General features: G+C 41.7%; 1 protein-coding gene across 3 annotated transcripts in view; it reads left to right on the forward strand.

Annotated features, from left to right (window-relative positions):
• The window catches only part of CORO1C (coronin 1C), a 1,687,220-nt gene that overhangs the window by 691,801 nt on the left and 982,088 nt on the right, over positions 1-13,331 (forward strand). The gene's annotated exons all lie outside the window — the stretch shown is intronic.

The following is a 13,331-nucleotide window of genomic DNA, read 5'->3' on the forward strand; positions in this document are numbered from 1 at the left end:
AAACATCATGGCAGTACAAGTTAAATAATCAAACTGCATGTTTTGTGTAATACATACTGCAGGTTGAATTTGTAAAATGCAAAGTATTTGTAGTTGATAAAAATAACTGGTTGAAACTTTTTAGAAACAAGCACTACAGCTTAATCAGTAGTTCATGAAAGTGAGATGTTCTATTCCTGTTTTGCATTATTCTAGATGTGAGATTTCCTGCCCTTGGGCGACTCTTACATCGGCTCCTATACAAAAGCTTCAGCTTGGCTGTTGTAGCGTGCGTGGGTCGTCACACGTAGGGCCATAAACCAGGGGCCTTAAATGTGAGGTCTGCACGCACAATCCTCGAAACTTTTTAGCTGCAGACTACATTCGCATCATATGATCGCCTCTTCAGACGTCGCATCCTAAAGATAAGTAACCCGTTGGGTTTCTTATTTTTCTGCAGAGTGCCAATGCGGGCGCCAGATACCCATAAAGACGCCCATGACAGATGTTTTTTTTGCCTAGGCCGGGAGCACGATCACTCCTCCTGTGTTATTTGTCAGTCATTTGCCCCTAAGACCTTGCGCAGCCGTCTGGTCGAGTTAAACCACTACCTGGAGAACCAGCCCTGCACTTAGTCCTCGGCGTGGCTCTTGACTCAGAGACTGCACTCGAACCTCCATGCAAGAATGCTAAGTTGCCTAGGACCTCCACACTCTCAGCTCTGCTTCCTGACACACTGCCAACTGCCTGTCTAGGGGTTGAGGTGCGCTTGGTGGATCCATCAACTGCAGCGACGTCCCTTGAGGAAGCAGTTTCCCAGCCAATGACTGGCACATCTTCTGAGCTTATCCAAACAGTCGTCCGTCAATGTCATGTGGAACCAGTATCGGTGGTACCTCCGACCAGGATCCATACTTTGGATTTTACTGTTCAAACTTGATTCCAGGCCACCCTCTTCTTCTTCCCCAGCTAAAAACAAACATACCACCTCCTTTTCAGAAGCCATGCCAGATCGGCAGGCCTTCACCTCTTCTCTCATGCAGGCCTTTATGGCCCTTAGGCCTTCTGCCTCAGCCACCTCCACCCTGCCTCTTCTTAACCCTAGGCCTGCTTCTTTTTCCCTCCCATCTATGACCCTCACGTCAGGGAAGAAGGACTTGATTCTTCCTTCTCATCCTCAGAAGAGTCCATTTCTTATCTTTCCGAGATTGCCTCCCCTCAGGAATATAATGTTCTTGATGAGGAATCTGTGGACCCGAGGACATTAGTTTTGGTGTGGCCATCACCAAGATGGAGTACTTTAAATGGGATTCATCCCATATGACTGATACCCAAAAAAGGTACTTTGAGCTGCTGCAAGTAGAATCAGTCTCCTTTTCCGCAGTACTCCCGGTTCTGCCTGCTTACTTGGATGCCTTTAGCTCAGCTTCCTAGGACCCAGACTCCCAGCCTGCAGCCCCTAATTGTCCGGACCTCTTCTATATTGTACCATAGGACCAAACATTCCTGGTTTAACCACCCTTGGCGGACCCAGCACTGATTGCCACCACTGCAGATAAGCAATCTAGACTGCTGCCTTTTGCCTCCCTCCTACCTACTGATAAAGATAGCGGGTATATGGATAGGATGGTAAAGAAGGCTTCCACTTCTTTCGCTTTGGCTTTCAGAGCCATAAATTATCAGACACACATGACCAAGTATGCATTAGACTTTGTCTCTCAAGCCTCCTCCAAACTGGCATCTTTGCCTGACAGGTCCCATTAAGACAGACATTACCTCAAAACTTTCCTTGGCACAACAGGTAGCCAGTCATTCCATTAGATACAGCTACGATGCTGCAAAGCATCTGCCGGATCTGCAGCATTTGCTTCTGCCCTCAGGAGGTACTCATGGCTAAGACTCCCGCACCTCACTGAGGATTTCAAGTCTAAGATAATGGACACCCCTCTAGACCACAATGTTCTTTTCGGGAAGCGATCTGCAGACCTTTTTTAAAATCTGCAGGAAAAAAGCAAAGAACTTCAGTATGTCAAGCATCTGCTGGGTTCACCCATCCCCAAGTATTATAGGAAGTACCCTGCTATGTACACTTTTGTGAGACGTAATCCTCAACCCTCTACCTCCTCTTCCAGGTCTAGGAGACTGGTTGGAAGACCTACCACCTCCAGTCCCTCTGCTCCACTACATTAACTCACAGTCCTTTCACGACAGAGGAGGCCCCAGTAATGCTTGACTGCCTTGACCACCTGCCCCTCTCTGCCTGCCTTTCCCACTGTCTTCTCTTTTGGCAATCCATCAGTACAGACCAGTGGGTCTTAACCATCATTCTAAAAGGGTACTTCCTGTCCTGGAAAGAAAAAAACACCCAGAAGAGGCATCCCCCCCCCCCCCCAAAAAAAAGACAGGCTCATCTCATGCCACAAGTGCTGGCAGACCTTCTAAAGCTAGGCACCATAGAACCAGCCCCCCCCCCCAGGACAGGAAGGAAAGGGTTTATACTCCTCTCTTCCTGGTCCCCAAAAAAGACGGCCCCTGGAGACCCATCTTAGACTTGTCCTGTAGAATCTCCACCTTCAGGTAGCTTCTTTCAGAATGCTATCTCTCCCCAGCCTGCTGCTTCTTATTCCAGATAATGCCTTCATGGCCACCTTGGACCTAAAAGAGGCCTACCTACCCATACCCATCAGGAATTCCCAAAGATAATTCCTGCGTTTCTCTGGACCTGCCTCTTATTTCCAATTTACTGTCTTGCCCTTTGGTTTATCCATGGCCTAGCCCCAGCAATCGCCTTCTGCAGAACCCAGGGCATACATATTTACCCTTATCTGGATGACAGCCTAATTCTGGCAGACTCCACGGATGCTCCATCAAAGCATCTACATTTCACCATGTCCCTTTTGCAGTATCTAAGGTTCACCATCAACCTCCCCAAACCCTCACTGACCCAGGGCAGGACAAGATTTTCCTGGGCTGCAGAATCAGAACCGACACAATAAAGGTCGTTCTCCCACAGGACAAAGTTCTTTCTTTGACTTCCCACTTCCAGGAAGCCCTACTATCCCAAATGGTGACAGCAAGGCATTTTCTCTATCTCCTGGGGTTAATGGCAGTGACTATCCCTATGCTCCCACTGGCATGAATGCACATGCGCAAGTTAGTGTTTTTTGAAGAACATCTGGTCCCAACACCTACATCCCCTAGAGCAAGTCATTCCCCTACTTCCCTGTCTGAAAACAGAAATCATCTGGTGGATCCAGCAAGTACAACTAAACCCAGGGCTCCCACTGCAACCTCCCCACCCGAACCAATGTTATGCACACAGATGCCTCAGATTCAGGTTGGGGAGCAACTCTGGCTTCTTACAGGTTTCAGGAAAAGTGGCATCCCTCTATTTAGGCCAAGAACATTAATATCAGGGAAATGACAGCAGTCCTCTTAGCTCTAAAGATCTTCACTCCCCTTCTGGTTCCAAGGGTACTCCAGATTGTCACTCAGAAAAACAACAAGGTAATGTTGTACATCAACAAACGAGAAGGAACAGAGGCCTGCTGATATGGGGCTTAGCCTCTCATCAAAACTTAGTCCTGCAGGCAGCCTTCATCTCCTCACAGGACAACCACCAAGCAGATCTCTTGATCAGAACCTCTTTGCCTCAGCTCGAATGGATGCTGAACCGGGAGATCTTCTTTGATATAGTCCACCGGTGGGGTGCTCCACAAATAGACCTGTTTGCCTCCCCCCAGAACAGACAGCTGCAGATCTTCTGCTCCTAAACCCACTCCCCTCCATCATGGATAGTGGACGCTTTCAGCATCTCTTGGGAGGGGAAATTTCTTTATGCCTTCCCCCCATTCCCACTGATTCAGAAAGTCCTCCTGAAAATACAGAAGGACAAACCAAAAATCTTGTTAGTGTCTCCCTACTGGCTAAGGTAGCACTGGTTCCCCCAACTTCACAAGCTAGCCAAGGGCAGTCACTTTAAGTTACCCTACAAGGTGGACCTACTGGTGCAAGACAAAGGAACTCTCCTACACCCACACTTACAGATGTTGTCTCCGACTCTGTGGATGATAAACTTTTGATCCCTTTCAGACACCACTACTCAGAGGACGTGCTTTCTGTCCTAAGGGAGGCAAGGAAACCTGCCACCTGAAAATCTTACCTGATTAAGTGGGAAAGATTTACCAAATGGTGTCTGCACAAGGGAAGAGACCCTTGCAGTGCGGAGGTCCTCCTGGTTTTAAACTACCTGTGTCAATTGATAAAAAGTGGCCTTGATTTTTCTTCTATAAAAGTACACCTCTCTACCATATCAGGCTGCCTGCCCCTGGACCCCCCCCCCCCCCTTGCTTGCCAGGCTCGACGTAAAGCTCTTCCTTAAAGGGGTCCTACACGCAAGACCACCTAGGAATCCTATCCTCCCACCCTGGGACCTTAACTACATCCTAGAGAAATTAACCCAACATCCCTTTGAATTGGCTGGGACCTCTTCCTTGCACATGTTTACATGGAAGATGGTCTTGCTGGTGGCTGTCACATCAGCCAGAAGAGTGTCAGAATTACAGGCCTTAATAGCCTGTCCCCACTACACCGTCTTCCATAAAGACAGGATGTCCCTGCGAAACAACCCCTCCTTTATGCCCAAGGTGGTTAATGACTTGTCTCTAAACCAGTCTATCCATCTACTCACCTTCTTCCCCCTCACCCACTAATGAAGGGTAGAGGATCCTGCACTCCTTGGACATACACAGGCAACTAAGGTTATATTTGGGCAAGACCAAAACCATCAGGAAAACTAACCAGCTCGTTGTCTCCTTTCACCATAGGGGCCCTGGGCAAGGCATTCTGCAAGCAAACCATTGCATGCTGGATTAGGAAAGCTATTTGCCTCTGCTACTCCCACCGTGGAAAGGAACCTCCATTGGGAATTTAGGCCCATTCCACTAGAGCTATGGCCACCTCCAGGGCATTCATGAAGGGCCTAGACACAGCATTCATTCTGGAAGCAACCACATGGGCCACTGTCCACACCTTCACCAAGCATTGCAAACTTGACCAAATTTCCAGAGATAGGACAAGATTCAGCGGAGCAGTCCGGCAGGGTATTGTAGAACCCCCTTCATTTACCACCACTTTGTCATCCGCATAAGCTGTGGTACAGTCCCACATCTAGAATACTGCAACATAGGAACAGAAGGACATGAAATAGTTGTGTAAAATCTTACCATAACCATAGATGTCCTTCTTACCATGTTGCTGTATTCCTTCCCACCCACCAGTCCCCCCAGGCCCTTTTCCTTTTGTCCTATGTATATTCAGTAGGACACCATATTACACACCTGGAAACCAGTGGCATTCCTCCTGCTAGGCCTTATTCTCTGCCTGCTGGCTTTCAAGTTCTGAGGATTGTGCATGCAAACGTCACATTCAAGTCCCCTGGTTTATGGCCCTACGTATGACGTCCCACGCACGCTGCAACAGCCACGCTGGAGCTTTTATATAGGAGCCGAAGTAAGAGTCACCTGAGGGCAATAAATCCCACATCTAGAATACTGCAACATGGAAGAGAAGGACATCTATGGTTATGGTAAGATTTTACACAACTATTCATTTTTTTCCAGCATGTGTTATGCTTTTTTTTATGCAGGAGAACATTTCTCTTATACTGGGTTGAGGTATATTTGTTTTTTGTTTCAGTAAGTGGTAGTGGGAATGCTTTTTTCTTAACTGGAGTGTATTGCAAAACTTGTACTTTTCATTGGCCCTACAGTAGTGTATATATCTTTATGAATCTAACATGAGTATTGTTATTATGCTTAGATTCTGCAAATTTGATACCCTGGTGCTTGTCCTTGTGTGAAATGTACCTTTTTTGGCCATACTCATATTATTTTACTCAGGTTTCGGGGAGGGTGTTTCTTTACAGGCTAGACTCATGTAGCCTTTCTACCACTTGCTGTGTGTGTGGATCTCTGTTGCATTTTTCCTAGGACAGTGACTCATAATTCTGAAAGAAAGGTGTATTAATAAGGGGTTATAAGCGATTGAAATGACAGTGTGATTATTAGCACTGCTGCTGTTGTGTGAATTTGGATACAGACCCGGAGTGGTACAAACTCTAGCTTACATTGCTACTCCACCTTTGGCCTTGCCTGAACTGTCAGGCAGTTTGAGTTCCTGTGCAGTGAATCACTTGTGCAGAAAAGCACTTTCAGTGAGTTTTGTCTTTACTTATTTGCTGTACTGTTTGGGGACTGTGGAGTAAGTTGGGGGGATTCAGGGGGCTTTCCTCCATGTAAAAATGCTTCTCATTTTTCATTCACTAAAAGTAGATTTTAGTACAATTGCCTTGTGATATTTGCAGTCATGTTGCTGACAAAAATCCACTGAGATGGATTTTGGAAAAGGACAATGAAATGAGCATTAAGGATCTCCTGTCAAAGGCATGTCTCATAAGGCTGAAAATAATGTAACACAGTCTAATGTGTGTACTGTTGTCTGGAGCTTTTGGGTGCTTTTGTGTGCCAGTCCTAGTTGTAGCCATCCAAATGGGGTTCATTACTGCTTATTTAGCTTGTTCAGTCAGTTGGTGGTTTGGGATTTGAACATGTAAGGTTGATACCAGAATATTTACCTTCTACATGGGTGTCTAGAAGTAGCCATTGAACTGGAACATGTGCATATTGACAGTTGGTGTTCCAGGAATAGGGAATAAACTAGAAGATGCACTGAAGTGAAACACTTGCATCTAAAAGCAGACTAGGCTATTACCAAATGAAATCAAGTGGTGGGGTTTCCCTTTGGGATTAACTTCAGGTGGAGCTCTTATCAAAAAGGAGGGTTCATTCTTTATCAGCAGAATGGGGGGGCAGTGAATACATTTTCTCTGTCTTTGGAAGGCCTTCACACTTAATACAAGTGTCGTCTTCCTTTTTCCATCCTGATTTTGGCCTGGGTTAAGGTGGAGGGTCTCTCATTGATTCTCCTTGCTTGTGAGCAGGCTGTCTTAAGACTTGTGACAACAGCTGTACTATTAACAGTTTTTCATGCCTTGTGTCATTGAGTGTTCTGCAGATGTGAATGCATGGTGCTCCTCAGCAGTCTGAACATGGCGTATGCTTGGCTACCCACAAGGATCTGTTTGAGATCTCGTCCGCATCCACTGATCGCCTCTCTTAGTTACATTACCATCTACAACCGTTCCGCAGTGATAACCCTGTACATTGATTTTTCTATAGTAATAAGTACCAGCATGCAGGAATCTCACTTTACTGACTCAGATCAACTGGGTTATTTTGTTAAATATTAAACAATAATCAAAACAGACATTGTTCTGACTTACCTTTTCAGGGGCTGAAAACAGAATAATCTGCTATCTTGTGTTTTGACCTCAACCAAAATAGTACATTAGATGCTGCAGTGTAAATGCCTAGGACTTGCAAGTGTCTCCTTTAAGCAGCTTGTGGAAGATGATATTAACAAAGTTAGTAAACCAATCAGAGCCTGCTACACTGCATCGCATAATATCAACCACTCAGGCTGGCAGATTAGCAGTAAATGTACCCATCTCCAGACTGATGTATGTACATCTCATTGCCGCATTAAATTCCAACCAGAGTGCATGCTCTGTTAACAACAGTCATTAAACTCTGTTGCCTTTGAACACATCACCATTTTACTGTCATCTAGCAGGCAGACTTCCTTCCATTACCAGCTTGCCACCACTTACACACCATCATTCAGATTACGGGATCCTAACTACTGTTCTGCCCACAGAATTTGGAAATCAAAACATCCTCATAGATTCCGTGTGCATAGTTGACAACTGTCACTACAGAGACCTGTTTCTTATTTTAGTTGAAAGTGCTTCCATAATTGCTGAAACGTAATGGAACAGTCTTCCTTCAGACATATGAAAACTAACTGTATACTGACAAATCATGAAAACCATAATTTATGTCTCAAAGCACCATGACTGCTCTTATTTCATTGGTAATGGGTCATATTTACAGTTGCCACTTCTTGTAATTACTGTTTAATTACATAACATTTAGTATAACACTATAGAAAACTATTCAGCCATGTAATATAAACATACAAGTGTATGTTATCCACTCTTTTTCTTTCTTACTAATTTCTTTCTTGTGCATTTTGTGCATAAACAAGTAGTTTGAAACGCTATGTATTTGCTTAATTTCTGGTGAATGGTCTGTGCCACTGGCTAATTGTGGTGGTTTCAAAGTGCATGTTTTCTTATGTGCTAATGATTAAGTTTTTATGCTATTGTATTACTTTTACATATCATCCAATTATTTTTTTAAATGATCAAATTATATTTATTAAGATAAGCATCAGTTTGTTCCTGTTGTCAATTTGCATTAGATCTTGTTGCTGAAAAGGGTCCCTGGACCAGCCCACCCACCTGGTTAACACAGTAAATAAAGGAACCTTTGGGCCTGGCTCCTTTTTGTGTTTCTTCTGTTAACTAGATGGCCTTAGAACTTGCTGTCTCACATAAACCAAACAAAAACCTCTGTATCAATCAATGGGAATGATTTTTACTCGAGTTTTGGAGTAAGGTGGCCATCAGATCTGAGCTTCTCATTGGTCATATTCAATTTATTTTCCATTATAACTTCACAGTCTAATTGAAGGCAAGATTTTCATTCAGCATTGCTTGTCCAAAGAGCTTCATAGAAGGCTCTTCAGTTCACACAGCCCAGTCTTAATTCTGACCCTCGTGGCATTTGAACTTTGATTTTTAGAGACTGACAAGTTCTCTTTTTGAGTCTTTCTCTTTTTGAACCTGCAGTTTGTTTAAGATTTGGAAAGTTAGCTGCTTATATGTCAGTGCCAGAGCTTTGCCTTGTTTTTACCCAGGCTTAACTTGATTATTGAACAACAGGAGGCCAATTAGTCTGGAAACTAATTGCTCTGAGTTCTCAAAAATTCTGTATTGAAAAATGCATCCAATATGATTTGCAGCATCTTGTATATAATCTGAATTAAAGCATGTAAAATATGAAAGTTCTTTGACAGAGGGCTGTGCACACTTTTGACATGAGGTCCAAATGGAGAGAGAAGTCGGCAAGCAAAGGAGAGTAGTATTGCTGAAATTGAGTTCATCTTCAAATCTTGTTGAGTACCTTCATGAGGTGGAACCTATTTTTCACAAAATTTTACCAAGACGACACTGATATAGACTGCATTTTATATAGCATATCTCATGCACAGAAGTAAGTTAAAAATGAAAAAAAGCTGGGTGCACACACTGTTGCCAGGACTGGAAAAATGACTGTGTAAAGTACAGAAACATTCCTACAATGGAATGGGGCCAGGCTAGGTCCAGGGTGAGGTGAGGATGGCCCCCATGTTGTAGAAGGAAGTAGTAGTCCACAAAAAATGATTGGCCAAAGAAGAGCCATAAAGATGATAGAGTGGACTATTGAGGATAAGAAAGAAATTGTGTATTGTTACTGTTGTGTAGAAAGCCCAGAATTTCCAGACACAAGATGTACAAAAAGTTTGAGAGAAATTAGAGGAAAGAAACGTACTTCCACAAGAAAAACTGTCAGAAGCTTCAAATAAAAAGTTGTGTTCATTAATGCAACAGATTTGTGAAAAATATTATGTGGACCAAAGAACTTTGATCTGTTTGGATAAAGAAGCATCTGAGGAAGTGCAAAAATGTAAACAACAAAACCTAGAGATTTTTGAAAAGTATAAAGATTTTTGAAAAGTATAAAAAAAGAAATATGGACATGGGAAAGAAAGATTTGATATGGTGCAATATTTATGCAAAGTAGAAAACCAAATTTATCAATACAAAAAAGGCAGCCCCAAAGATATTCAACGAGAAATACAGACAGACATCCAGATATGGAAATTTCACAATAAAAGTGTCACAAAGAGGGAATGTAGAAAAGAAGATTAGTAAAGTAGAAGTAAAAAAAATATATATATAAGTCTGAAGTTATGGAATGCCTGCAAAGTGAAGGATTTGGCGTAGAAGGTGTAACACAGGCTACATCACAGCATGATGGAATGAGCCCCCAAAGTAAGGAGAAACAGGAGGATTAGGAGACATCTAAAGAAGAAATATGGACATGGAGAAAAAGAGATTTAATATGGTGTAATATTTATGCAAAGGAGAAAGCAAAACTAATCAATAGGAAAAAAGAGCAGCACCAAAGATATTTGAAGAGAAATACAGGCAAAGGAATCTGGACATGGAAAACTTTACAATACAAAAATAAGAAAGCAAATAGGAAAAGTAGAAAAGATTAATTATGGAGACCTTAAAGAAATAGAAACTGAGGTTATGGAGTACCTGCGAAGTGAAGGATTCAGTGTAGAAAATATAACTCGGAAAACACCAAAGCAGGATAGTGCAATGGTCATCCAAATTAAGGAGAAACCAGTGGAACAGGAAGCAATTGGTCATTTGCCATATGAAGATATTTTGGAGCTTTCTACAGGAAACCAGTATAAATGTTCACTTGAAGCTGGACAGCAAGGGAAGGAGCAGGAAACTGGCAACTCTGGCGCAGCCACTGTTGAGTGATAGGCCAGTGAGTTCCCATATGACAGAGCTATGGATGACACAGGATAAAATTGAATAGAATGTGCCACAGGAAGATGCTATAGAACTTTCTATAGAATGCCCATAGGAAATGGAGAACAAAAATGTGCTCTTAGTTCAGAAGAAAATGAGCTAAGAGAAGAGTTGCTTGATTTAATAGAGACAAATGGATATATTAAGAGCAATGAAAGAAATAGACTGCAGAAGGTCAATAAAACCCAAGAAGTGTGAAGTTTGATAAAACAAATGAACACAGTAATTAGGACTGTCCTTAGCAATTTATGTGATATAACAGAAGTAAACAGGATATATTACTGTGTAGCTAAATTAATAACAGATAAAATTGTACCACAAGAGCACAGGGTAGTAAGGAAAAGGAAGGGGAGAAATTGAATACCATCATGGAGGTATTGACTAGAGAAAACTATAAAGCGATTAAGATGTGTCACTGTTGGAAAAGTATAAAAGATGGAACAGTTCAAGAAAAATTCTCAGGCAGATGTGATGAAAGCAATGCGCAGTATTATAACTGATCAGGATTTATCATGCACCATCACAAATAATAAACTAAAAATATCAGCACCTGCAGAAAAACTTAGAAGATACACAGGTAAATATAAAGGAAAAGTACAAAATTAGCAATTAACTGATGACCCAAAAAAGTTTTATAGAGAGTTGGGAAACAAGGCAAAAGGAATTGAAAGACCACCAAAAAAAGAAGAAATAGATATATTTTGGAGAAGTATTTATGAGGATCCTGTGGATAGAAGAAATAAGAGAAAGAAATTTAAAGGTACAGGATATGAAATGTGATGAAGTAACAGCCAGAGAGATTGAAACAACATTAAGAAAAGTCTCCATTTGGAAAACCCCAGGCCCAGATATAGTACCTAACTTCTGGTTAAAAGTATTAACATCTTTGCATGAAGATTTAGCCATGAGTAAGAACTATTTATATGCGCACCCTGAACAGATACCAACCTGACTAACAGGAAAAACAATGCTCCTATTTAAGTGAATCTGCAAACTACCCTAAAAATTATAGACCAATAACTTGCCTTCCGACAACGTATAAACTATACACTGGACTTGAGCGTCTGTATTACATAATCAAACTTTTAAAAGTTCGAACGTCGTATGGTCAACACCATATGAGCAAACATTTAAAAGTTCAAAAATGTAATTAAACAAATCAAAGAAAAAGCCTACCTGAACGGTTTAAGCAGGGGTGCAAGCCCCCCTGCACCCCCACACCCCCCGCTCTTTAAATATACCAACTCCGAGATCACACTACAGTGCACTAAAGGGAAATCTTCCCATTCCGCACTGTACAGAGATCTCCGTTGAAACGTTCAAACTTTTAAAAGTTTGATCATATGGTGTCGACCATATGACGTTCGAACTTTTAAGAGTTCGACAACGTGATATAGACCCAAACTTGATACTGACAGAGTTTATAGTCATTTAGAAGAAAACTCAATATGGCAATAGAACAAAAGGGCAATAAAAGAAAATCATAGGGAATGAAGGATCATTTGTTAGTCATTCTGGAGAACTGTAAAAAATGGGAAGAATCTAAGTATGGCATGGATTGACTACAGAAAAGCATTTAACAGTATCCCACACTCATGGATAAGAGTGCTTAAAAATGTAGAAGATACACCCTACAGTGATGGATTATATTACAGTGACCATGAAACTGTGGCAGACCACTTTGCAATTAAGCCATGATAAAAGGACAAGTTATTATTCCAGGGATAAAAATTGAAAGGGGGGTATTCCAGGGTGACTCCCTGTCACCTCTGTTATTCTGTCTTGCCCTTAACCCATTAAGCTGACTACTTGACAGATTAGGCCATGGCTATAAATTGGCTCCTAGAAAACAATGAAGTGTAAAGACTTCTCATCTCCTCTTTGTTGATTTAAAACTGTATACCTCATCAGATGAGGAACTGAAAGCACAACTGCAAGTAGTCAAAACTTTTTCAGATGGTATAAGAATGTGATTTGGTCTTGATAAATGCGCAAAAGCAGCCTTTAAAGCAGGAAAAGTGCAGCACCAAGAAAGCAGTTTGGGACAGGAATGTGTTATAAAAGAACTTGTGCAAGAGGGAGTGCGAGTGTATAAATATTTGGGAACTGAAGTATCAACAATAAAACATGAACAAATGCAAATAAAACTTTGTAAGGAATATTTTCAAAGATTTTAATTTTGAAAACTGTGTTGAAATCCAGGAACAAAATTCAAGCTGTAAACCAGTTTTGCTTGTCCTGTCCTAACTTGTAGTTTTGGAGTGACTGACTGGCCCCAAAGGATAGATTAGTTAGGAAAACTAGAAAGATGTTTCATGCTTATCAAATGATTTATAAAAATAGGTGCATACCAAGGTAATACATTCCCCATTTAAGAGGTTTGAACCTTGTGGAAGTTGATTACATGTATAGATCTGCAATCATGGGACTACACACATCTGCTGACCTCACAAGACCCAAACGTAGTGAAAGTGTTGAAATGTGAGGAGAATAAATCTAAGATAACTTCCCTGCTTAGTGTAGCATATTGGCATCAAGCAGGAATGGAAATCAGACCACTAGACCAGAAGTAGATAAAATATCGGGCAGCAACTAAATGTGCCAAAAATCAAAAGAAAGAATATAAGTTGGATCAGTTAAGAAGGCAAAAAATGTGGAAAATGCATAAATATAGTTGCAAATATAGAAAACTTCTGGAAGAATCTCATGTTGATCAGGATTGAACACAGGAATAGTT

Source organism: Protopterus annectens, chromosome 4.part0 (assembly GCF_019279795.1).
Source record: "Protopterus annectens isolate FY-2018-M chromosome 4.part0, PAN1.0, whole genome shotgun sequence".
NCBI lineage: Eukaryota > Metazoa > Chordata > Ceratodontiformes > Protopteridae > Protopterus > Protopterus annectens.